The sequence below is a fragment of the Opisthocomus hoazin genome, chromosome 8 (genome assembly GCF_030867145.1).
Source record: "Opisthocomus hoazin isolate bOpiHoa1 chromosome 8, bOpiHoa1.hap1, whole genome shotgun sequence".
NCBI lineage: Eukaryota > Metazoa > Chordata > Aves > Opisthocomiformes > Opisthocomidae > Opisthocomus > Opisthocomus hoazin.
Window position 1 is genome coordinate 34,521,579 of NC_134421.1, and position 25,251 is coordinate 34,546,829.

The window sequence follows — 25,251 nt, forward strand, 5'->3', positions numbered from 1 at the left end:
AGAGCAAAAGTTACAGGAAGGTGTTTGTGTCTGCTGCTGTGCAAAGCCCAGCTTGCTCAAGGAGTTCTTTCCCAGTACAAGAAGTGAATAATCATGTATCTCCCCATTACAGTCAGACTGTCCTTTTGTGGTTTGGGGGATCACAGATATCTCTAATTGTTGAATACTGCTGTCCCCAGGTTTTTATCTGGGAGACCACACACTAGAAAATCCCTTCTTGTATCATAATACCGATATGGAAGATTGATTCAGGACGCCAGGATCTGTGCCGCTTCCCTCTCAGGAACAATAAAAAATCGGTGCTGAGTGAGAGAAGCTCAAAGTGGAGCAAGCATTTAATGAAAATCTGGTAAATACTGAGCTCAGTGTAAGAGCTTAAGATATACATAGGGTGAACTACTTAAAAATCCCAGGGATAATTCTGATCAAAAAGGAGACAATGATTTGTCACGTTTCCCATACCATAAATTCAGAAGTGCAGTGATTCATTTCCAGCCCAGCAGTTCAAAGCCAAAGGTGTGCTAAGCTGGCTTCTTGGCATTTGAGAACAGAAGCTGTCTTCGACCCAGCACGAGAAACAAGATTAGCCCTTCCAGATTAGAAGAAAAACATTAGTGAAGCACCAGAGGGTTCAGTGTGGGGTCTTCTTAATAGCGGCAGCCTTGGATGATGATGTTGAAAGCACAAGCTGCCAAGTCTAGAAGGCAGGATAGATGAAGTATTAATTTACTTATTGCAGAAGTGCCTCAGCTGATGGTGAAAAACTCTTCAGGATAGACTGCTATAAAGCAAGGATTCCTGGAACAAGGTTATAATGCACAGCAAGGGTATCTAAAAGAATAAAAGAAGGATTTTAAATTGCCATATGAAGATTTCCAAAGCCTTCAGCTAAGTAGTTCTGCAAGAAGAATAAGAAACATGAAACTAGGTGACCTGGCCCAAAGGAAAAAAAGCAGACCCCATTGCTAATATCAAATGCGCCTCATCAGGGATATAACAGCAATATACAAAATAGCAAAGAGTATGTTATCATTTGCAGAGCTGCTAGCAATCAGAAGACATCTTTTCCTCACAGTTTGGGCATTTTCTACTGATTTGATTTTTTTTTTTACCTACTGCCGAACCTTAGACTAAGTAAGGGCAGATTTCCTGTGAGACCAGAGAAATATGTGTGTGTATTAGTCACTAGCTCTGAAATTGCATTGATCTCTTCCTTTATTTTTTTCTTTGAGTTATTTCATAAACAAAATCACCTAGCAGCAGGCAGCTAGATGCCTTCCAGGATGTAATTTTAGGACATACTTTTCATCTAGTAATTTCAATTTATTTGTTCAGCAGAGGATATCAGAAGCTGTATGATAAAGACCTAATCCAGCAAATGCTAAGCCATCAGATCAAGGCCAGAGCACTCTGCACCACTTTGGCCTCAGCCCTAGAGAGTGCTCAGTTGGAAAATCACGGGCTGCATGAGGGTGTTACCATCCCTGCTCCATGGCGTGGGCCTCCCCATGGTGAATCAGATCCCTATGAGGTGCAGATCAGCTGTGGTCCCTTAATCACAATGGAGCTACACTACTTGAACATGAGATAAGAACACAGGCTTGTACGTGACAGTTCCAGCTATTCAAGCTGAATTAGTAAACAAGCAAAAAAAAATCAAATATCCAAATATTTTTTGTCTATTTGACTGTGGACATGAATAGCAATGTACAAACTTCCTGCAAAGTCATTGTCCTTCTCCCAGAAGATGAACCAAATTGACAGTGCTGTGCCTCTGTGGTGTCTTTTCTTCTTTGCTCAACAAAAATCGTATGGAAGAAACACTGCTGGATTTGAAATAAGCTACACAGAAATTAAGTTCAAATGCTAACTCATGGCACACTGCCTTGGTACACCTACCTACAAGCATTAATTAGTTTTTGACATGTAGGAAGCCACAGGTGATGGCGCGTACCTCTGGTAAGCTCATAGGCTGCTAAAGGGGAGGTTAAACACTGTCTATATATGCCTTGTGCAGTCACTAACAGCGGGCATGGGGTTCACTATTTGAAATGTATTCATGAAAGCGAAAATAGGGGAGAGCAAAGTCCCCTGAGTATTGCAATGAGAAACTGCTGCCCATCAGAGGTTAAAATAAGTCCTAGTGTGTGGGTACACGCTGCACACATGAGCCCACGCGAGCTGCCATCAACGTGTGCCTGCACAGAGAGGGCAGCGTGGCAGGTTCAACTAGAGCTGGCATCACCATTTCTTTCAAAAACAAGCTGTCTTTCTACAACTGCCTCATGCTGGGTTCTCCTGACTTGAAATCCAAGCAGCAAGAGGCAGTCAGGGTTTCTCGCCTGGCTGGGGCATGCAGACCCCATGAGCTCGGGGACCCAGGGCATCAGCACTGGGCACAGGGTGAGCGGTCAGCTCGGCACCACACTTGCCCAGCTCCAGGGTGGGCAAGAGGACATGTCCTATGCCCTCCTGTGTGCAGGAGAGTGCAGGCAGGTCTGAGGACATGTAGTTTTTCCTTTTTCTCCAACGAGCAGAGCACTGGCAGCTCACACCTGTGCAGCGTCCTCTCAGGTTTTGTCCCGGGTACATGGGAGCTGCCTCAGTTCCCATCGGCTCTGGGAGATCGGGCTGCTGGGCTCTGGCTTCATCACGTCTGCAATTCAGATAAAATGTAGATTTAGTTGGCTTTAGTGAAATGACACAGATTTCAAGGCAGCTTTTGCAATCGGAGGCCTGTCTTCCAGAATGCTTTCCAGCAATCAGTTTACAACAGCAACGTTTATTGTCATCCCTTGATGATATGCTAGCAATACTTGTGCCCCGGCAGTAGGGCTGTCCGTACCAGCCCTCTGCTCCCTCTGGGCAGCTGCCAGACACCACGCTGCCTTGGCAGCTCTCCACGCTCGCTCCGCTTACTGCTGAGGGCTGCTTCAGGTATTCAAGCTAAGCCTCGCCTGCTGTGCTCACTTCTCAGGCTTTGTACTTGCTATGCTAGAGTGACCGACTGCTAAAATAAACCTGACAGGGCTGCTTTTCTTTTTTTCTTCCCTGGGAAGTGATTTCAGCAGAATTTCACCTCACAAACACAGTTATTTAACACAGCCTGGAACCTTAACCCGTCTGTTTGCTTTTCTGGCCAACACAGACAGTGAAAAAAAAACCAACTTTTTTTTTTAATTTAGGTATCAGGATCAATTCTGCTTTTTTTCTTTTAAAGGTAAATTTACCTCCAAAATTCAAATAACCAAGTTACCTCTTGTTATGGCAACAAGTGAGCTGCGCTGAATTTCTCTCTTCTCCCCAAACCTGGCTTTTTTGCCCAGATGTCTCCTGGTCCTTGATAAGAAAGCAAGCTCTAAGTCAACACAGATAGGTGGCTCGCTGATACCGTGACTTTCATGTTGTCTTTAATGACACTGACAGCCTTGACTTTCTGTGCTTTCCTCGCCAGGCCATAAACCAGCTGGGAGCCTGGAAAGCCACGAGTGATAAGAGGCCGGTACAAATACAGCACCCGCCTGCGAGTTTTGACGGCGTCAGCTCTTGCAGTCATAGCTGTACTGCTCAAAGAAGTAGGGAAAAGCTGGGCAAAAACTTGCTGATGATGCTTTCTTGTCTGGAAATATCCCTTGGTCATAACCACAATGTCTGAAAACACAGATTCTGAATAAATTTCTTCTGAAAAGCAAAGGAAAATAAAGCATTGCGCTCTGGAAATGCAGGCTGGAACATTTCAATCTGACATTTTCAAATACTTTGAAATTATGAATGCACTGTATGGAAATCAAAGCTATAATTGAAAAAGCTGCATTTCAGATTGTTTTGTCCAATCCAGAACAACAAGTACTCCCAAATTTAACATTACCAGAAACTACAAAATTACTTTTTTCATTATGGTTTTCAATTTTTTTTTTTAATTTGAAAATCTGGAACAACAGCTCTAAAGCTGGTAGTCAGTAACCTCTCTGAAAAAAAAAAAAAATTAATACATTTCTTTTTTATTGCTTTTGATTAATCTGCTTTCCCCCTGCATGGAAAGCGTTCTTATTTTCCATGCTTGAACAGCGCATTTAAATTGTAGGTTTTTTCAAGAAAACTTAAAGGTAATTTTAGATGGAGACACAATGTAAGAACAGGGTTTTTTTTTTCTCATTGTATTTACTTGGATTACTGAGCTAGTGAAAAAGGACACCTGAGGTAAAGGTACAGCATGACAACACATTTGAAGTATAGCAGTTTCAAACCATCTCTAAATTACCTCCTCCTCATGGAATTTGCTTTTGTTTTCCAGTGCCTGGAGAAAAAAAAAATTCAATAACACAAACAGGTGGCAATACATGATGAAATGAACTCTGAAAAAATGAACTACTATAACATAACTTGCATGTTCATAAATTTGTGGCCTGTCAGACCAAGGGCTTCGTAGCAAAGCACCCTCCACATAAACTGCCTTAGCCATGGAGGGTCACGTCTGCTTTTACCCCCACGACGCCAGCGCAGGTGCCTGCATCGATCCGAGCAGCAGCGGTACAGCTGGGTGATAAAATCAGTAAGCAGGAACAAAATTCATACGTAATCTGGTAATGAGTGCTGAAATTTGATGAACACTGCTGCGTGTGACCAAGTCACTGACGGGATGCTGTCATGCAGGAAGGGAACCATACTGCCTGCAAGTACTGGTATAGAAGAGAATTGAAAAATCCTGGCATTTCTATGTAATTTCTATGTCATTTTTCATCCTGCTTCCATCCCACCACTTGTGTGAGCTGCTGCTTGGTAAAGAAGAGAGGCAAGATGAAACGCTGCACCTCTGGATGCACAGCAGGTCTGGCTGGCTGGGGAGCTCTGCGCCCAGGGATGCCCTGACCCAGCTTTCTCCCCTTTTTTATGGTCCTAATGAAGCACAAATGGGGAAAACAAGTTCTTACGCACTGGCTGCTCTGCCCTCCAAGACCCTCACTTGGTGCTTTTCACTTGCAGGAAGCAGGTGAGGAGGGAACCCAGCCTCCCTGGGCAGAAGGATGGCCCTCATAAAAATCCCACATCACTGACAACACAGAATCATAGAATCATAGAACGGTAAGGGTTGGAAGGGATCTTAAAGATCATCTGGTTCCAACCCCCCTGCCATGAGCCCTGTCACACTGGTGCATCTCCCTTAGAAATGGTCTGACTTTAAGCTTCCAGCCTACCCCTTCCAGGGCTGCTCTGCCATTTTCCTTGTGCCATGGTGGTGACAGCTGCTGCCCATCCCGGCTCTGCCGGTGAGCGCGGGCAGGGAAAGCGCACCGGGCAATCAGGCCATAGGCAGTGAGTCAGGGTTTATTTTTTGATGCCTTACGAAATGTGCCATCTCCCCAGCACATCATTCCTTATCCTCTCAGGTCATGGCTATTTGAATTATATCCTCTACGTTGCCTCTGATTCACATCAGCAAGGACGGGGGATGGTTCCTGCCCGACAGCAGTTTGGTGGGTTACGAGAAACCACAGCAGTCCCACAGCCCAAGTGACCTCCGAGGGCTGCTGCTCCTGGCATCTCTAATGCCTGTGGCAGCTCAGTCCCTGGGCATTTCACTGCCAAGTTAAAAAGCTCATTCATCACTTGACATTGAAATGGTACATTTGCAAATGTTCAAAGTATTTCTGTGCAAGAACACATCTCCATCACTAAGACCTAGTTGAAGATACTTTATTCAAGCTTTAAAGGGAATTAAAGTGCTTACTTTTAGGCACAAAGCAAGCCTGGGAAAATTCAGGTGGCAGACCAAAAAATCCATGCAAACTTATGGTGACAAAATACAGGCTCTCTAGTTTATCAGCCTGTACTCAAGTGGTTGCAGACAGCAAAAAGTTAGCTGCTTGCAGATGTTTCAGCAAGTAGGTAAGTGCCCAGATCAAGTTTTTACTACAAAATGATAGTTGAAAAAACTGCTGTCATATCTATTTCTAGATCGTACACAGTAAAAAAATGTTAGGAAGAGAAGAAAAACTGTGATGGTATTTCAACCTATCTCCATACGGTTAGAAGGACAATTACCAAATAAATGAGGGATTTATCAGCTCTGCACGGTTGGTCTGATCCCTCTGCCTGTGCTGCACATTCACTGTGACGTTTTGGTCCACAAATGACCAGTTTTGCCTTATTGCTTAAGCACGGTTTTCTTATCACGTGCTAACCTGTTATTTTCTCAGCAATTTTCTCTGTGTGCCTCAGTCACGCTAAAGCAAGCCAAAAGCAGACATTTGCTGCCACCGTGGAGCAAAAATAGCATTTATGGCCACACAGAGGTCTTAGCAAGGTGGCTGTTTAAGTGTGAGAACTGAATAAAGGTTTCTAGGGGCAAAGTCTTGCACAAAATCTTGCTGTGGCCCTTTTGAAGTTTTATCTTGCAAGGTTGTGGTTGCCCACACTGGGTCTCCACAGGGGCTGCTGTGGGGCCCCCTCCTCTCCACTCCCAGTGACACTCGTATGCATGCTCCCGACCTGCTGGTCTGTGCATCTGGATTCAGCTTTGGGGTGAGCTATGTTGACAGGCATCAGTCAAAGCAATGTCAAAGCTAAGAGGTGGCCCTCTCTGTCCATCCATTGAGCTAGAACCTTTTCTTTTTCTTCTGTACAAGTGTTCATCACCAAAACCCCTACGGCTGCTTCCTCTGCACTTGGCAAATGTGATCATCAGCATGTTTGTATTGATCTATTTGCTAGTTTTACTAGCAAAGCTCTCCTCTTTGCATCCCTCCAGAGGCATCACCTTTCCTTCTTTATCAAGCTTTAGCAACAGATTTTAACCTTCAAGGCCCTGCTAGCCAAGCTTCTGTGAAGGCTGTATAAATACCTACAGGCCATGACTCCTGCTGAAGTGAAGACACGTCCTGGCGTTCATTTGAGACAGTTCCTAAGCGAAGGCTTCAAAAGTGTCTTTAACAGTTAGGCTCCAAGGAGTAGGATGGAAACTCCGATTTCCACCATCACTGCTGGTACATTCTATAAAGTCCCCACTTCTCCTTGCAGCACCTGGGGAGATTCGGAAAGTTGGCCACCTAAAAACAAACAACGTGAAATGCCGTGCTCCTTCTGGGCAACTAGCCTCTTAACACCATTAAGGATCTTTAGTTAGGAGCCCTCTCTTGTCCTGAAATGCCAGAGCTGGAGAAAAGGAGACAGTAATGGACTTCACATCCAGTAGCACGTGATGGCAACGTGGACAGAAGTAACGGGTGTCCCAAGTTCAAGTCCCACACTCTTCCTGATCTGAAGCAGGGATCTGAACTCCAATTTCTCTGGGAAGTACTCCAATCACTAGGCCATTGGATAGCTTTTCATGAAGGATAAAATGTCCATGGGAGTTGTTTCGCTGCACATAAAAGAAATAATTACATATTAAGCTGTAAGCAAAGTTAAAAGGCTTTATAGCTCGACATTTAATCCCCTCAGCTAGGGTAGCACAATGAAAGTCTTTGTTATCTTGGCTAGAAGTGTGCACCACTAAATTGTCTGCGTATTTTGGGATGTGTGTAATGTCCACCACCCCTCCCCAAACAGACACTAACATTTATGGAGACTTCTCAGTTCTGCCATCATAATCATCTTTCCCCCCTGATACAGCACAAAGTTTAGATACAAAACCAAGCCACTTCCATAACACATACATACATACATACATACATACATACGTACATACATACACACATAAATAAACATACATTTCCCCTTGTAAAAGCAACATGAAAATGCTCTGCTGTTGCCAGTGGCCAGCTAGACTAACCCATCTGAGCATCATTTCGGCAGCTACTGCCAAAATAGCCAGCAGCTCTGTGGAAGCCACAGAGCACCATTCTGAAGATTCTAATGTTGTCTAGTGGTATTTCATTACTACAGTATGATTTAGTAAGTATGGTGAAAAGTGAACCTTGGGAAGTTCAGAAAAATTGAGCTTTTTTGCTTATTTGAATTATTCCCATAGATTATGTCCGTGCTCATAGGACTGGCTCTTCTCTGGTGTCAGGTCTCTGTCAGAGGTGCCCAGGGGCATCATTGTGCTTTCCATCTAAGAACAGCCTCTCTTAGGCTTAGGGCAAAACCACTGCCCTTGGCTCCTACTGCCAACAAGAGATCCCTGCCTGTCCCAGGTTAGATTCAGGCTGTGCCTCCAGTGACACAGACTGGAATGACTGCTGCGTGATGCCTGCAGAAACGTGAAACACCACCCTACAGCCATTTTAGCTGGACTGGTTGGTCAATGAAGACTGACAGGCTGAAGAGCCCAACTCGCCTGCCCAGCAAAGGCAAGGGAGAGGGCAGCAGGGGAGTGAAGCATGCAGACGCAGAACTTGCTTGGTGCTCACCAGCTGATATTGCCTTAGTGACTGTCAGTGCTATCAAGGCAAGTGTCATTTCCAGGCCCACAGCATCGCCTCTCCTGCTCCTAGACCAACTATAATCATAATATCCTTTGCGAAAAATAAACTTTAATGAGCAGTTATAAAAGCATGGCAGCTCCAGTTAAAAGGCGAGAGGTTTGAGCGCTGCTGTTCTTGGCCAGGGGGATAATTGCCCTGCAGACAGGCAGTCAGAGCTGGGCTCATGCCACTCGGCTCCTCTTCCCGGCCTCTGCCCTCTGCTCCCAAGCAGTGCGACATTACATACCTAGGTGTGCCACTTGTCATCTTGGTGTCAGTCGCTTTGGCATTTCTTCCTGGCAAAATTAGCTTCTAGGGAGGAAACCTGCCCGTTTACCTTCAGACATGTCAGTCATTGCACGTGAGCTGCACTTTGCCAGCATGAATCCTGTTCCCACGTTCCTAGCAATATTAATGAAAATAAACATCCCCAAAGCAGAGCTTGAAAATAGGAGCCATGTTCAAAGTGCCTGTATCGTAGGTTTGGTTACTTCTTTTTCCCTTTTCTTTCTTTCTTTTTAATTTGAAAAACAAACAAACAAAAAACCCTTGTACCTTTAAATCCAGTGTTCCTTGAAGGCCCAAGATGCAGCTAACCGTACCAGAGTGAGTCTGCCTGCTGCCAGCCATGAGCCGGCCTGTGAGGAGCCCTCGCAATTATTTTAGTTGTCCATGTTCCTGGTGATGAGGATGGGAGCTGATGAAACCCAGTTAAAAATTTAACAAGGCAACATAGCAAGTGTTTTAGTTTTACCACCTTTCTTATATCTCAGTGGAAAAGCTGTTTGTTTTGATAAGACCTACCATTTTTACCACACAAAAAATGAACAATAAAACTGTTCAGACAATATCCACTTCTTCACTTCTTCACAAGACAAAATTTCCAGTCCATATCTTTGGCCAGTTCTCCTGCAATGGAAAGCAGTGTGTATGTAAACAAAGCAGGTCGATAAGTTTGATCAAACCCTTTGTCCTTTATGGAAATAGGGATGGTCTATGCAAAACTACAGGCTCCCAGTGAAGGGGATTTTTGGCAGTCTGAAGCAGAAGGCTGTGCCACGGAGAAACCACTGTCTGCTTGGAGTCTGAGGAAATATTACGAAAAATATAGCTAGGTGTTTTCCGCTCTGTACATAAAGATGTATCCCGGCATCACCACTCCCAGCACCTGGGAACCACTGCTGAATTTATCCTTGCCAGCCCAGCTGACACCCCTTTACATCAGAGGAAATCCTTTCCGGATCTGTTGGATTTGGCCCCATGGAAAATATTACCTGTGTTTCAATACACACTTATCTTTACTTAGGTTTTTTAGCATGCAAACTGCCTTGTTCAAGGCTGTAAAGTAACTCCCCAAGATGCGGTCTGGTACCAGACTCCATCCTCCTAATCCTTTTTGAAGTCCTCCAAATATCTGTCATAATATAAACAGTAATGTTTCCACTGCCAGTTTATAAATAACATATTTTGAACTCCCAGGTACAAGGTCTAACTCTGCAAACAGAGAAGGAGCCCAGTGCCCTTCCCTGCACGGTTACTAATCGCTCACAGTTTTGGACGGGGTACTCCCTAGAACGGCCTTTCCCCGCACGAACACGTGAATAACGCCATTTACCTACTCCACAAGCATGGCGACAGAGTCAAGACAGGATTTATTAAGCCTTTCAAAGTCCTCGGAGAACACCAGTCACAGGACTACATGCTGATATGGTATCAGGCAGAACATTTTTTTTTTTAGGATAACAAAACAGGTTGCTCAGTCTTATGGTGAAATTAAAAACTCAGCTGAGATGCTTAAAGCATGAAATCCAGCACATTTCTTTCCTAACAGAAGTCCCTTCATCAAAGGCTCGTAAAAGGATTAATTTCTTTAACTAGCCTATGTGATAAGACAACTGTTATGGGCTATGAGCTTAGCTCAGAATTTCCTTGGATTTGTGGGTTTAAGTTGGAATTGGAAATGGTTTTGGATGTGTCTGTGCAGAAATGTGTGCATACCGGAGAGAAAAAGAAAATTTAGTGGGAGCTGCAAGTATCTGGCTGACACCCCAGCACACTGAGTGTATTGGAAGTGATTCACAGTCTTGTGCAATAAGTTCGTTTTGGGTTAAAAGAGGGCAGAAAAGATAAACTCCACTGGGACTCTGTTATGTGAGTCCATGGACAGGGGCTTGACTTTTGATGTACATATATTTGGCAGTCAGAGCTGGAGATTTGTTTACAGGGTGTCATTCGAGGTTTGCTCTGATACACCCTGCAGGATACCCACTAGGGTTATTTTGCTTGGGGCTTGGTCTTTCCAGCTGCCTTTTTTAACTTCCTTCAACTACTAAGGAGAGGTTTCCTAAAGGCAGCTTATTCCTATGTTACACCTGGCTTGAACATTTGTGGTGTTCATCCCTCCACTGCTCCCTCTTAAACCTTGCCTGATTAAGGAAATAAACAGGGGGCTTAAACATGTTATGTATGCACATGCCAAAGAAAATACACATTAATTCACCCAAGGCCACACCGCCCTGCTCCTGGAGGGCCTGCAGACCCTCCTGAGGGACTGTGAGCTTTCTTTTACCGAAGGTCCCATGACTGCTGCAGCATATTCACCCTTGAGGAAAGGTTACAGGTACTATGGTATTATGTGTTGCTCTAGATATGCTTCAGATGACATAAGGCAGAAAGGTTTAATTTGTGTCAGGCAAGGATCTAACTCCGGAATATAACCCGATGGACAGGTCATTTGAAACAGATCTCAGATCTGGTTTCAGTTCTTCATCCTAATTGTTTAATCCTCTGTCTCACTGTGAATTATTTTCTTGTTATTAGACCAGTGAGTTTAAAATCTGCTTGTATTAAACGCTTGATGTATGTTTCTCATAAAGCTACATTTGCAGTTGTGTAGCATGTAAGAAATCAGTTGCTCTCACTTAGAGTGATTTTCCAGTAAGAACCAGTCAAGTACACAACATCTGTCAAAAAACTTCTTTGATCTCTGCTGGCTGAATCAGTGATATCCGCCTTAAGGGACTAGAAGGATCCTCTACCAACAGAAAGACTCTCAGAGCCACAAAACCTTTGTGAATAAAAGCTAAGCGCTGCCTGGTGATGGCATGATGTGTTCATGCTTCAACCCCAGCATAAGGATTGCGCAGAAATGTCACTGGTGCATGACAGTGATTCTGTGGCTTTCCCACTGGAGACAGCACGGCCAGGGCTGGCCTTACCACATCAGTTGCTACAAATTCCCAACAGTTAAGAGGACCATGTCTCATCATCTGATGTGGCCGTGTGTGCTACACAAAGGCTTTCCTGTTACTTGCGGCAAGAGGCCACTGGCCATGGGGTAAGAGAAACGAAGGCAAAAGGTGAACTACCGAACGCTGAGCTGTTGGAAAGACAAGCCATTTTCCCCTGCCCCCTCCTTTTCCCTGGCGCGGGCTGCTGTGGATCATTTTGTCGGGTGGTGCAGCTGGGCACGGGGCCTGCCCGGGTGGGAAGCGTCTCCTGGGAGGTCAGCACGTTGTGGCTGTCTCTTGGGTAAGCGCCCAGAGCCCTCGCAGACACGAGGGATGGGGCAGGTAGCAGGAATGATGGCGATGGGGAGGAGAGAGGAGCAGTTTGCCTCCAGAGCACACAAGAAGCAGCTGGAGTGGCAGGAGAGCAAAAGGTGACCCTACAGCTAAAGCCTGTAGCATAATGCACAGGCAATTCAAGTGCTCCTGTCAGCTAGCCTCGGTTCTTGCATTCCCAGCTCTCAAGTATCACCCTTCTTTTAACATAGCTTAAGAACAGTCAAAAGCACATAAACTAAATTATTTTCCACAAACTTAACCAGCCTCTTTTCAGTCTTCTGTTCAAGTGCACAAGTAATCATTTCAGACCAAATCCTCTGACTGCTTTAACAACAATTATTTGCATTTCTATAAACCTTTTCACACGGGTCGTGTCACGACTCGGTCTGTGAGTGAAGAAGACCACTCCTGCTTACCAGGTCTTGATGCTCTGTAGGGAAAACATGCCTGAGCTGATCTCAGTTAGACAGAGACAGATCTAAAATTTGAGTAGATCTTACCTTTATAAAGCTTCCACGTTCTGCCCAGTTACTGACTGAGAGAGAGATCATTTATCCAATGGAAAAAGGGATTCATTTGTATTGATTGGTCTTTCCCTCCCACCATACGCATTGTGTAACATCAGGGTACACTTATTCCACATCAGTAACTCTTAGCCCTGCTGCAATCTAAGTGCTCTCCCATTTAATTATTCAGGATGTCACAACAGGCAACAGCTTAAAAAGAAAACTCAGAATGATCTAAAAAGAAATGAATGTTTTTTTCTTAAAAAAAACAAAACAGGAACCTTGATGCTATTTTTACTTAGAAAGATCCAATTCTGGTAACACTAGCTCAGTCGTTTCATTAGACAGAAGCCCAAAAAAGAAATCAGTGTCATCAACATATAGGCTAATGCTATTTTTTTAATTTAGAAATCTGTCCTGCTTGCTGTAACCGAGGTTAAAAACAGAAGTGTGAACTGCACGTTATTTTAATGTGTGAGAACGGAAGCGAAAGATGGTCTGGAACAATAAATGTGTTGCAAGCTTAAAAACATAACAGAGGAGGGAGATCACTGTCTTCATCTCCTGGTCACATAATCCGGTGGTTGTTTTAAACAAATTAAAGCAGACTGCTTTCTTTCTGTGCGTTCGAGTAAAACAGAGTTTTCAGCCAGCAGATATTCAATTTTCCTGGCTAGTTTTTGGATGCTGGCCATGTGTGATTAGTGACCTGTTTTCACTGCAATGAGATCAGCTATGTTTGTGGGACCCTGAATCAGCAGATTTGTCCTTATTCCTGGCTCTGCCTGCCAGAGCGCCGAGCCAGGCCCGTTCTTCGAGAATGCTGCTCAGACGGCTCTGCCGTGTAAGATCTGTAGGAAATCGCACTCGGTCATAAAGGAGCTGTGCTGGTATCTGCCAGGCCAGGACCATCAGGATCTATGGTGTACAAGCTGCTGGTGCTGCTGAACTTGAAATGTTCTTTGTTAATTAAAAAGGCCTAAGAATAGAAGAAACCTGTGCTGTTTGTGGGAATTATAATCCCTCCTGGATAATGATGTTAGACAAAAAACAGAAGGGACAGAAGCAGCAGTCAGAGAAGGATCCTGGGGCTTTAGTTTTAGACCTGAAACAGTTCTGGTCACAAACACCTGTGGGAAACCCTTGTCTTTGGAAAACGTGTATCATATGCCACAGTTTGTCAATACTGCATTAATTATCATTTCCTAATGCAATTTTGAAGTCACCTCCAAAGTATTCTGCTGCTGTTTGCCACCAAAGCCCAGCACAGTGTCTGTGCAAGTTTGCTGGTCCTGCTTGGACTGACCCATATGGGGCTGATCGAAGCTCAGAGGAAAATTAAGGCTGGAAGGGACCGTGCAGACGTCTTTGGGTCCAACTCCTTGCTAAGAGCAGGGACAGCTGGGACTGGGTTGCTCAGGGATCTCTCAGTTGAGTTTTGTTGACTCAGAATTAAGTACATCACGTCCATGATCTCTTCTTCTGGGGTAAAGTCTGTTTGGATCAGTATATTTAAAGATGGATTTGAAAGAAACCGTTTTACATAAAGGGCTGCAATGGAGACCAGAAATCTGCCTGCAGTTCCTTTTCACTTAGCCCCGCAGCTGCCGGTGCCAGCAGCACCGGGCACTCAGTTATCAGGGAGGAGGGGAGCTGGTGGAAACAGGCAGTGGTCAAAACCTGTTCCCAGTGAGCAGCCAAGATCAAGGGAAGAGAAGGACGTAAAGAAGACAGACTTCCCTCCTAGCAGCCAGGAAAAGAAAGGAGATCAGCAATGGCTCACATCCTGCCTTCATTTACCTGTTACCCTGTGGCTGTTGGCACAAAGAGGTGCTTCGTCAGAATTAGGTTACTGCTGGTCCTCTCCATTTCAACCCTAATCCCCATCTCTGGGATGAGGCGATGTAAGAAGGGCTGATTTGGTCTGGTGGTCTCTAATGAAAAGTATTGCTGTGCATCTTCTGAAATGTCCTTGCAGTGCTTGTAGAGACCACATCATCACTAGCAACGCTAGGATTTTGCCCCATATGGCTGTGATGAAGGCCTCCCTGGTCACAGAGCGTCCATCCAGACCTTTGAGGAGAGAATAATTGACTCCACTGGCAGAGGTCAAAACCAGCTCTGGTGAGTGTTGTGTACCTGACTGCCTCTTACTGGAATCCCATGGTGAGTAAAAATCACCAACTTCTGTGAATTTCACCCGAAAAATACATACAATTTTGTGACAATCATCTATCTGACATGTTGTCTTCTTTTGTTCTCCTCTGCATTTCAGACTACCGTACTTGCCTGGTAACCTTTCTTCTCCACCGCCACCCCTGTGTGATCCTGAGAGGCCATTAAAATACCGAACATCCGAGTGTGAAGTGAAGAGGGCTGACGTCTCTGTCAGTACGACTTCATGGACGCCAGTAGCCCGGGGAATTGAGCTATGCGAGAGAAGCATCTAAGGTTTTAAGATCGAGCAGCGTCCCTGTAGTGCCACGGAGATGCTCTTTTTGCATTCACGGTGAGTGACAAGTTGAAATGCCTGCCCTGAGGCGTGTGACAACAACATGGGACACTACAAAAAGCCAAGCTCCTTCTGAAACAAGGGGAATGATTTCATTAAGTTAAAATCTCTGAGATCTCATTTAGGCAGACACAGTAGTGGGAATGACAAAAGCCGTTACGCAGGAGACATGTCGTGGACAGGAAGTACAGCCAGAGCTGGGCAGGCGGTGACTACAGCACTGGTTAGAGCATTTGTGCTCTCCTGTGCCAGGTCACCTTCCTGCTGCCACAAACCTTGAGGAATGTCCTTGAGGCTCTGCATGCATTTCACAAAGAGCTTCGCAGTGACTGAGATGCTCGGGCTTTCCTTCTGGATAAAAAGCAGCTCTGCATTTTAGCCATTTCTTTGTTGTTTGCTGCCTCCAACAGGATTACTGGGAAATTTTCCTCCGTCAGTGACAAAAGACCCGAAACAATAAGAGCAGCCGCCTGTGATACTCACAGAGGAGGGCAGAATGGTCCTGAGAAACAAGCAAGAGGTTTGCAGAGAAGTCAGCTAGAAACTAGCACAACTCCAGATTGAAAACTATCCTCTCTTCATGGTTCTTTAATTAACGACACCACAATTTAAAGGTTAATGACTTACAACAGTTCTGCTTTTTAAAAAAAAAAATCACTTGTTTGAAAACAAGATGATATTTTCATTCCTTCGAGGTGATTCTTGGAGGTTTTATCTCTGTGAAAGGGCAGAAGAAATAGGAGGAGATTGCTGTGGGCCGCCCCCCAAGCCACACCTTCAGGCACTGTCTAAGCCGTCTCGATGTTCTTACACACCTGCTAGCACAGGATCTTTGAAGCCCAAGTGCAAAGTCTTGGCCATAAGGTTCACTAGGACTAATAAAACCTGAGCTTAAGCCCAGAGTTTCAAGAAAGGTCAACCAGATTGCTTGGTGCTAGAAAAACACGAGGGTGCTGCCTGACTTGGAGGAGTGCAACTGCCAAACACAAGCTCACGTGTGAACGGGTTAACAAAGGCGTGTGTGCTTGCACATGCGCACACACACACAAACGAAAGGGGGGAGACAGAGAGAAAGGCTCTGGCAGGGACGTGCAATACCGACCATTTTCCTTGCAAGAGAGAAGGCAAAGAGATAAAATTAAAAGGGATTTCTGAGAAGTGGAATATGAGCACCAGTACAGAGTGGTCCCTGGATGGATGAGGCCAGCTGCGGGCCTCAGCCTGAACCGCAGCCATCCCTCCCTCCCAGCAGCACAGCTCCTGGGCCCGCGAGACCCATCAGTCACTGCAGTGGTTTTCTTTCCAAAAAGGTGTTACTTGAAGAAAAACAAAATCAGCAAGAGAATCTGAAAGGACTTCTTCAGCTCTGCATCTAACTCTGATTTTTCCATTGTGTAAGCAAGCTTGAACCTGGGCAGACATACTGATCTCAGTATTGAGGTGCCTGAGATCTGTGTGTTTATACAAAGCTGTATTTAGATTAAAACTTTATGACCTCTTAACAAACACTGGTCTAAAAATAACGTTAAGCACATGGTTTTTATCACAGTTAAAGCTATTGCAACAAACTCCTTTCCATCCAACACCACACCCAGCTGCTTGCTGTTAGGTTGCATAGTAACAATATTCAGCAAAAACAAAACCCACTTTTGGTTAAATGAGATGGGGAATGAAGATTCGATAGTAGCTCCATGAAGTCCTTGAAGGAGGATACCAAGCTGATGCTGTGACATTTACCCTGCTGAGGGAGACGCAGGAAAGAGGTAGATGCAAAGCAGAGACCAAGCCCAGTGCCCTGATACCCAGTCAGAGAAGGAGACGTGGTGGGAACACACTCTTCTGGGGATCAGCAAACATTTTTTCAGTTTCTGGTGCCAGGGAAAGACACTGCAGGGCTGCACCCTGGTCCAGTTTGCTCCACTCAGCCAATAAAGTGAAATAATTACAACTTCAGCAAGTGCCCTCCAGCCCGGCCATGCTCTGCTCCATCTTGCCAGGAGCTGGGAACCAGCAGAGCAGCCCTTGTTTCAGGCTGCTTGTGTGTGTGGGATGTTACGGAGAAGGACATTAATGAAGAGCAGAAGGAAGACAAGCAGGCTCTGCCTACGTGAGCACAACTTCACGCAACCAAAGCAGCATGAAATTACATTAGTGCAATGAAGAATCAGTCTCCAGACACAAATCAAACCCTTGAAAGCAGCACTTCTATGCTTTGCCCTGCTGGCTGGCTTGTGTTTTCAGCATGGCCCAGCTCATGCTTCTGAGTCTGGTCACCCCCAAATGTTCAAATTCAATTTTTCCTGTATGGAAAAAGGGGGTGACTCAGCGGTCAGACACTCCAAAATACCTCCAGTGAACTTCAGCATCTGACCTACTTATTTGAAACCCAACCAAAATTTCTCTTCAGTTAATAGGAGCAGAAAAACACTGCTCTTCACATCTTTCTGTTCAGCTTAGAGGCGACAGCACACGCATTTGGCACCTTGTCAGTGAAGCGATAAAAATAAGGGTTTTGTAAAGAAAATGCTGACACAAATGCTGGCAGCGCTACTGGGCATCCTTGTAACACGAGTGAAGATCATGAGCTGTTACTGCAATCGAACCCACCCTGGTGAAGGCGTGCTGCTTATGCCCGCCTGTGAGGCACATTAGTGCTATTTTTGTGCTACCATCAGCTTTGGAAAGGCTGCTGACAATATGTTTGGCCTTGGTCAATTCGAAATTAGAAGCTAAATGGAAGCAGGTAGCTAAAGGCTTGTGAAAATGGAGACTTAATTACACCTCACTGCAGCCAAGGCTAAACTCCCAACATGAAGTCAGAGGTGTTTTTACACCTTTGCTGTGTTTCTGAACATCACTGGTGCCCATCACAGTCCTCAAAATAACTGTTTAGAAACCAGCAGGTGAAAGTCAAGCAGCATCCTCCTAGCTGGTGAAGAATTTTCTCTGCCCTCTACCAACACTGAGCTAAAATGCAATCACTGGGGCACGATTCCTGGCACCCACACTGGAGTGCTCCTGCATTTCCCCACCTGCCTGCTGCAGAAGAGCATCTACCAGCATTACAAGGCATAAGTTTCAAAGGCAATAAATATTACTCAATTAGTTGTAGATGTAGCTGCTCTTCTATTCAGTTGGGTACCAGGCTGCTTCTTGTCCCTCCCTGTAGCAGTGGTTGCTGCGGCCTCTGCCCCACCACAGCATAAAGGAGGGCTGATAGAGGGAAAAACAGCCAACGCAGGCACATGCAGAGAATTTGCTTCAGTCCTTCAGTCCAGAGTTTGCTCCATCCTTCCCTCAGCACCTCTTCATCTCAGCTCCAGTTCATTCCCAGCCCTCCAACTTGCTCCTCTTCGTCTCCCTCAGTTTTCTTTCCATGTTCCACATCTCCTTGTCTACCCTTCATCTTCCCAGAAAAAGACGGGGGAATAACGTAACCATTCCCACTGTCCTACAATCCACCTCACTTGGCTGCATCTCCCCACGCCTTGTTATTGCAAGGGCTACAGGACAGGAACTGTCTGCTGCACTCTGCTTTTACAGCAGGGTGCATACCTGGCTGCTCCTATTGTCCTACACAGAATAGGCTTTTTACCAGTATTGGGGCTGGATTAGTGGCTTTGGAAACGTCACTAGGACAGTCAGCTATTTTTATTATTTTTTTCTTGCAGTCCGTAGGAATTCCAACCCACCCATCAAAGATCCAGTTTGTTACACAGCTTCCCACACCAACCAGAAGCGGTCACCGATTCCTGAGCTGCGTGGGTGGAAGATGTGCTGGAAATTACATGCTCTCTTTGCATCTGATTTTGTTTTTCCTGAGGAAGAAACCGCAGATTTTGGTCATTTCTGTTCACATGCAGAGAAGGCAGGACAATTCAACGCAGGGCCTCAAACCCACCCAGAAATAGGGCACAGCTGCTACCTGCTTAGGAGCTATTTCCACTTCTATCTACGAAGCTTTCGGTGTGGTTTGCTCCCATGTGCCATCACCCCCCAAGGGCCGAGCGGGACCCAGGGGAGCAGAGGAGGGCACTGGGGATTATGGGCTCCACCGGCTCGGAGCCCTACGAAAGCAGCCCCAGGTTGGCTGCTGTGACAGCTGCCCAGTAGATCCTGCCCACCTCACACAGGGGCCAAGACTCCCACTTCAGGAGCAGCTGAAGGCAGGTTGGGGTGGCTACAGAACTCCTTCGTGTATTAGTCTATTATTTGTTAGCGTTTTTTTCTGTGAATTCAGCTTTTGTTTTCCCAAGGAACTGCACCATACTTTCTCTTCCCTCCCACTTCTGGGAGCAGATAACACTGAATTATCAAAGATTTGTGTGAAACTTTGTTATACTTTGTGAAAGCAAACGGAAAGAACAACCCTGACTTGTCCAAAGAGCTGGGCTGGTGGAGAGGATGGAGAGATGTTTCATCTTCTGTATGCTGCTGCCTCAGCACCTCCTAACCCACTCCACACCTCTCAGTCTTCAACAGACAGGAAAGGCACCCCTAGTTAGCCTGATGGATCTTCCCGCTCCTAAAATGCATCTCCAAACTTCCTTAAAACAACCCAAGGTGGAGTTTGGGGTCTCCAGAGGGCTGTGAACACAAGCCAGGGATGGTACAGAGCAAGGACCCTGCCATGACCTCAGGGGTCTTGCAGGCACAGAGAGAGCAGGGATGAGGAAAGTATCCCACAGGTGAAGAGACCGGCACCTTCCCTGGTCTGCTGGGGTCACCCCGGGGTGCAAAGCACACAGAGGTGTGCGGAGAACAGATGAAAGCTTGCTTCCCGGGAACTGTTAAAATGAAAACTGTCCTCCTCTTTGGGTTGGTTTTGCTTCTTTTTCTCTCCCTGGTGCCTTGGACCCCATTGCCCCCATGCTAGTATCGCTCCAGCGCCGATGGCCACAGCTCAGCAAGCACTGCTGAACCAGGCACATGGGGTCCCAACATCGGAAAGAAGCTGTCGGACTTGGAAAGCAGGTGATTTTCCATCAGTGGAAACACCCCCACTCAGCAGTGCCCGTGGAGCCAGCTGTCCTGTGACCTGGGAGGTCTATCTGGTGTTGGTAGGTTCCCAGCCTGCATTCGCTGGGCGTCTGCAGGATGGACACCTCCCTGCTGAGAGCCTGAGCTACGCCCATCAGCTTGTTTCACGGCAGCCACAAACGGACCCCCCGGGAGCACAGATTTGCCGTCGCTTGACCTGGTTTCTAACCACTGGTCTGCATTTGAAACACTTGGAAGATTTTATTTCCTATGGAAACACCACCAACTCAACTTTGTAAGCTGGTACATGTCAGTGCAATACTGTACCTACCCTTTCTAATTAAGAGACATTTTCAGAGAAGGGATGAAGCAAATGAGAACAGTAATTAACTGAGAAACAACTTGAGTTTTTCTCTCAATTCCCTACACACAGGGCTGAAATTGTATTCTGGCATCCTACAAAATTACATGTACCACATCAAAAGTAAACACTTAATCTAATATTCTAATTGTGTTTTTAGATGAACATCACAGTTATAAATCATTTTAATGAGTATATAAGAAAGAAGCAAATACCACATTAGCTTTTCATTGCCTTTTTAGCACCCCCCATGGACAATGCAATTCATTTATGGGTATAACAGCCCCCTCTACTATACGCTGTAGGTACACAGAGGGATGAAATAGTGCAGCTTTGGGGGTGGTTAAGGTGTTTTAGAATAAGAAATGGCTATGACTTGTTGATGCACTGCTTGTAAAAATAAAGGTTATGCATTGTAACAGAGAAGACTGGGACAGAAACATGGATAATTTGACCCATTAATTAAAAATAAGAGTTTTCTTAATTGCTGACACCATATAGAAAAGGTTCTTAATCAGAGGAAAAGTGAACAGTAGAAAACTGTCAAGTTTTCTCGACACGATGTTAATCTAAAGACTCTCCTGTTACAGTCACATAATCAAATACATCCCAAAAATTACAGCTAAGGCAAACTAAGCATCCCAATGGGTGGCAACTTCTTCGGCAATAGTACTTCAACTGCTTGCAGAAGTGGAGCCATATGCTTCAGTAAAAACTGAAACATCTGGGGAAAAATCATGCTGTTCTGTAACTCAGCAGAATTCCAGCACGGACTTCAAATGTGGTCAGGATTTGGGTGGCGTTTCCAGTCCTCTCCTTTAGGAAAAAGTCCCTCTTTAGAGCATTTGGTTGACAGTAATGCTTAAAAACATAGTTTTGGTTATCTGAGCAAAAGCAGTATGAAGCTTCTGTTTGTTTGAAACAATGTAAGCAAATATCCCATGAAGCCTTCCTGCAGCAGTACATCCATTGTGTCTGATCTTAGATAATTCCTTTGCGTCTTACTCTGAAATTTATGTTGCAACATTTGTACTGGCAATAGGATTTCACACAGAGCTTTGCAGTAGCTGAATCAATTAACAGCAATGGTGAAAAAAATAAACTCACTGTATCGTAATTTATTACGCTTGACTGAAATGGTTTAGAGCCATCTCTGAGCCACACAGCCAGTAATTCTCTGCTTCATGGACATGACATATTTTCCTAGACGTAAACTAAATTATTTATACAATGCGTAGAGCATATGAACTATCCATTACCTGATACCTCTGAAACAATAGAATGGAAAGCAGCCAGCATTAATTGATCATCCAACTGCCCAGTTACTCTGTGTGGGCAATTTATGTCAGATGCTATATAATCACACTTTGAAACATTTTCCAGAAATAAATCTGCCCTATAGAGGGAGGTGGTTGTCTTTGGAAAAACTCTTTACACGCAGTGATTTGCCAGCTACAGCACTTGGGTAGGACATGAGCCAAGCTCTTGTCCCCACCAAACAGCAGGGTTGGTGTTCACGTGCAGACACACCTGACAGAAGGGCTGAACCAATAGGGCACTGCATAATTTTTCTCAGACAGGTTTCTGGGAGATGTCAGAGGCAGTTTGTCCTGGCTCAGAGGAATCAGTTATTAAAATTACAGCTAGTTTCCAAACCAGCGGTTTGAAAACCACCTTTGATGGGCTTCCCTGCTGCTGCTGTAGCTCCTGGCTCGGCAGGACTTGGCAGGTGGGTTGGCTTTCTGGTCTGCTCCCCAGGCCTCGTGGTCACCAGCTGAGCAGGAGCTCGTGCGGCTGAACCAGACACCCTGGGGAAAGGAAAAGCTCCAGCTCTGGGGCACTGCTAGCTGGCACCATCCCTGCCGATTTCCCTCCTGGGCCCTGCTGCACCCAGTGATATACGTGCTGCCCGCATGAGCATCCCATTTTAACTTGGCACAAAGCCTGGGTCAAACAAAATAGCAAGGGCAGCACATCCCTATGCACCAGTGCAGCCAGACACCGACCCTTTTGCTGAGCCATGCTGGCTGGTCCACCAGTCTCACCTGTGAATGTCACCCAGGGCTTCTGGGCAAAGTCAGCTCCGGCAGCATCAGAGCGCCACCTTCCCATCTTGTGTCAGTACAGACTATTTCACCCCATGTGAACATGGTGATTAACCAATTATTCAATTAACAAGTTATTTTGACCAAATCAAATCTTGAAAACTACATTTTCTTCCTCTGATTAGGCCACCAGTTTGGAGAAACATTCCACTCGATCAGTTTTCTTGTCTCCTTTCAACTATGTGCCCCACATGAATGTCTGGGAAAGCTTTCGTTCCTACAGCTCAACTTTCTGCTCCACCAAAGCAAATATATTTACATCAAAGACCAGCTGCCACTTAAGTCTGCAGCCTTCATCTCATTTTTTTTTCATCTCACAAGAATTCTCCCTTTGGAAAAGTCAGCTTTGGAGCCTTCTTCAAGCTACAAGGTGATGAAATGCTCTGCACAATGTAAACTGGGGCAAGAGATCAGCATTGTATGTTTTAATGGACACATTCAGCACATCCACAAGAAGTTTCTATTTTATCTGCTAGGATATTACACATAATATTTTTTTACTGCATATGGAAGAATGCAGAAAAATCTAATTTGTTACAACTGCAGTGTAAATCTTCAGGTGGCCTTAGCAGGAGAGCCTGTGGGGCATACGGAAACTCTGTAATACATGAAAAATAATTGCCTTTCTTCATTTTTTCCTTGCTGCTCCACAAGACCCTGATAACAGGTCACCTTGATAGGCTGAACAATTCACAGCTAAGTCTTTGCAATGACAAACTAATCTTCCCATGCATGCTGCTAATCCCAGTTTCCCCAGCAGAGCCAGCTGACTGGTGTCATTACCAATGTCTCCCACAGTTGCTTTGTCCCTTCCTTCCATTTGCAAACCAGCCCATCTTTTCCTCTCTTCCTGCCTCTCTCTTGTCCTCGTTTTTCCAAGTCTTTCTATGACTATATGTCTCCTTTCTTTCCTCACCTAAACTTCTGTTGTGAGGTGGAAGTATCCTCCTAAAAATCACTTCCCAGCATGCACACTGATCACCAGGAAAGGAGCTGGTGGTGGTAGGACAGTCTTGCTTCTCTATGACCTCTCCTCCACTGACCCTTCTTCTCCACAAAGGTCATTTAAATCCTACAGGAAATTACAATTGTGGAGATTATGGGTAAAATGTGACAGTATCCCTTTTCCCTTTACCTTAACATAGAGGCTTCAGCTTAGCAGCGGTTTTGCTGAAGTGCAGGAAGACCTCTAGCTTTTCTGGACTTCCCAAGTAGAAAAGACAAGACTGCACCACACCAAATTACTGTCCCATAGCTCCAATAGATGAACAGTTGAATATGGGTGCGAATAAGAAGTGCCGCTCAAACCAGTGCCTGAGGTCTGAAGAGGTCTGCAGTGAACATGAGATCAGACCTTTCTGCGCAGACTTGTCTGAATACTTGAGCTCCCTATCCTGCTTGGCAAGAGATCAAATGCTCAGATTTCCATATGAATTTACTGTGCAAGGAGCTCACCCTGGTGGCAGGCAACATTCTGGAGTTAATTCACTTCCCCTCCTATCATCTCCAAGGCAAACTGTCAAGTCTTCCGGTGATAGTTAAAAGCAGACGTGAAATATATACAGCTGGTGACCCATTATTTTTTAACAGAAGGAATCAGACTGTGGTCTGAATCCTAATGGCAAATCATCCATTCAGTTGGTATTTTCACTTGCTATTGAAATATAAGTTGAGCCTCATGCGGCAGCAGTAGACACCAAGGAAAGACACCAGCTGAATCCTCTCAGTGTGCAGGAACAAGAATCGAGAACTGCAGCCAGTTTCCCACCGAGCAAACCTGACCAGCTGCTGCCCTGGGACACACGAGTCCTTAGCAAAAGGCAAATGGTCCTTAGCAAAAGACTCAACTCTCTGCCAGGTGCAGGGAAGGTGCCGGCACAAGCCCAGCTTTCCAGCCAGCCCCAACAATCTGCAGGCCACATTCAAAGCATGCTCTCACTGGTCCCTGCTCTGAGAGGGCAAAGCACAGAGCTGGTTAATCTCTTCTATGCGGGGGAAATCCTGCCCAGTTTCCAAAACAGCTATTGAATACGTGGTGGTCTGGACATCTGGACATCTCTGGGATCTTCTAAGTGATTTGCTCCTGCAAGTGCTGTGAGGGCACAGAGGGTTTGGCTGAAAGTCAGGTCCTGTCTGTACCCAAAATCAGATTCTGCACTTGAATTGCCCTGCAGACATGGTGAGACCTTTTGGCATTAGTAAGGATGTGGGATGTGGGCATCCCTCTGCCGTGCCCCTTCCTGGATGTGAAAGGCACTCCCTCCACTTCCAGAACTGGCACTGCGCATCCTTCTCCTGGCAGGGGCACAGGCGCAGGTCCAGAAGGCTTCCAAAGAAGAAACCAGAGTGTATGTTCAACACAGCACCAACAAGAAAGGGGAAGAAGGGTTTGCTCTTCATCCCTTCACTTAGGCCTGTCTTTTGATGTCTCCTCACGTGGTCCCAGAGAGCTCCAGCAAGTCTCAGAAAGTGGATGCCTAACTACACAACCTACATTTGATCCAAGGTCCTTTCTCAGTTTTATTTTCTTCACAATCCTTTCCACAGCAGAGGAATTTTCATACTTTAATAAGACCTCCTTATCTTTGCAGGAGATCCCAACTGTCTAACTAGGAAAATATAGGGCCATTACAAAACAGGAGAATAACTGCTGGACTGCTTATCTCCATGATAATTTACTCTCTAAAGAGGCATATAGCTGCAAGATGGGAATTTATTTACAGTTCATGCCTGACCTTTTTAAAGTCTGGTAAAATCATGTTATGGAACTGTTTGAAAATTTGTTGTTCTTATTTAGCAACGCTGACATTTTGTGA

The 25,251-nt window shown here is 45.3% G+C and overlaps 2 long non-coding RNA genes across 3 annotated transcripts; one reads left to right on the plus strand and one right to left on the minus strand.

Annotated features, from left to right (window-relative positions):
* Positions 1-394: 394 nt before the first annotated feature.
* On the minus strand, positions 395-9,309 carry LOC142362302 (uncharacterized). Its single transcript, XR_012764933.1, has 3 exons — positions 8,961-9,309; positions 6,846-7,360; positions 395-2,656 (listed from the first exon to the last, which is right to left on the minus strand). It is a non-coding gene; the product is annotated as an uncharacterized LOC142362302 (long non-coding RNA).
* A 5,164-nt stretch (positions 9,310-14,473) lies between these two features.
* LOC142362301 (uncharacterized) lies at positions 14,474-18,729 on the plus strand. Of its 2 annotated transcripts, none has more exons than XR_012764932.1 (3): positions 14,474-14,601; positions 14,753-14,986; positions 18,661-18,729. It is a non-coding gene; the product is annotated as an uncharacterized LOC142362301 (long non-coding RNA). The 2 variants fall into 2 exon arrangements; XR_012764931.1 differs by lacking the exon at positions 18,661-18,729 and adding an exon at positions 15,400-16,270.
* Positions 18,730-25,251: the final 6,522 nt, after the last annotated feature.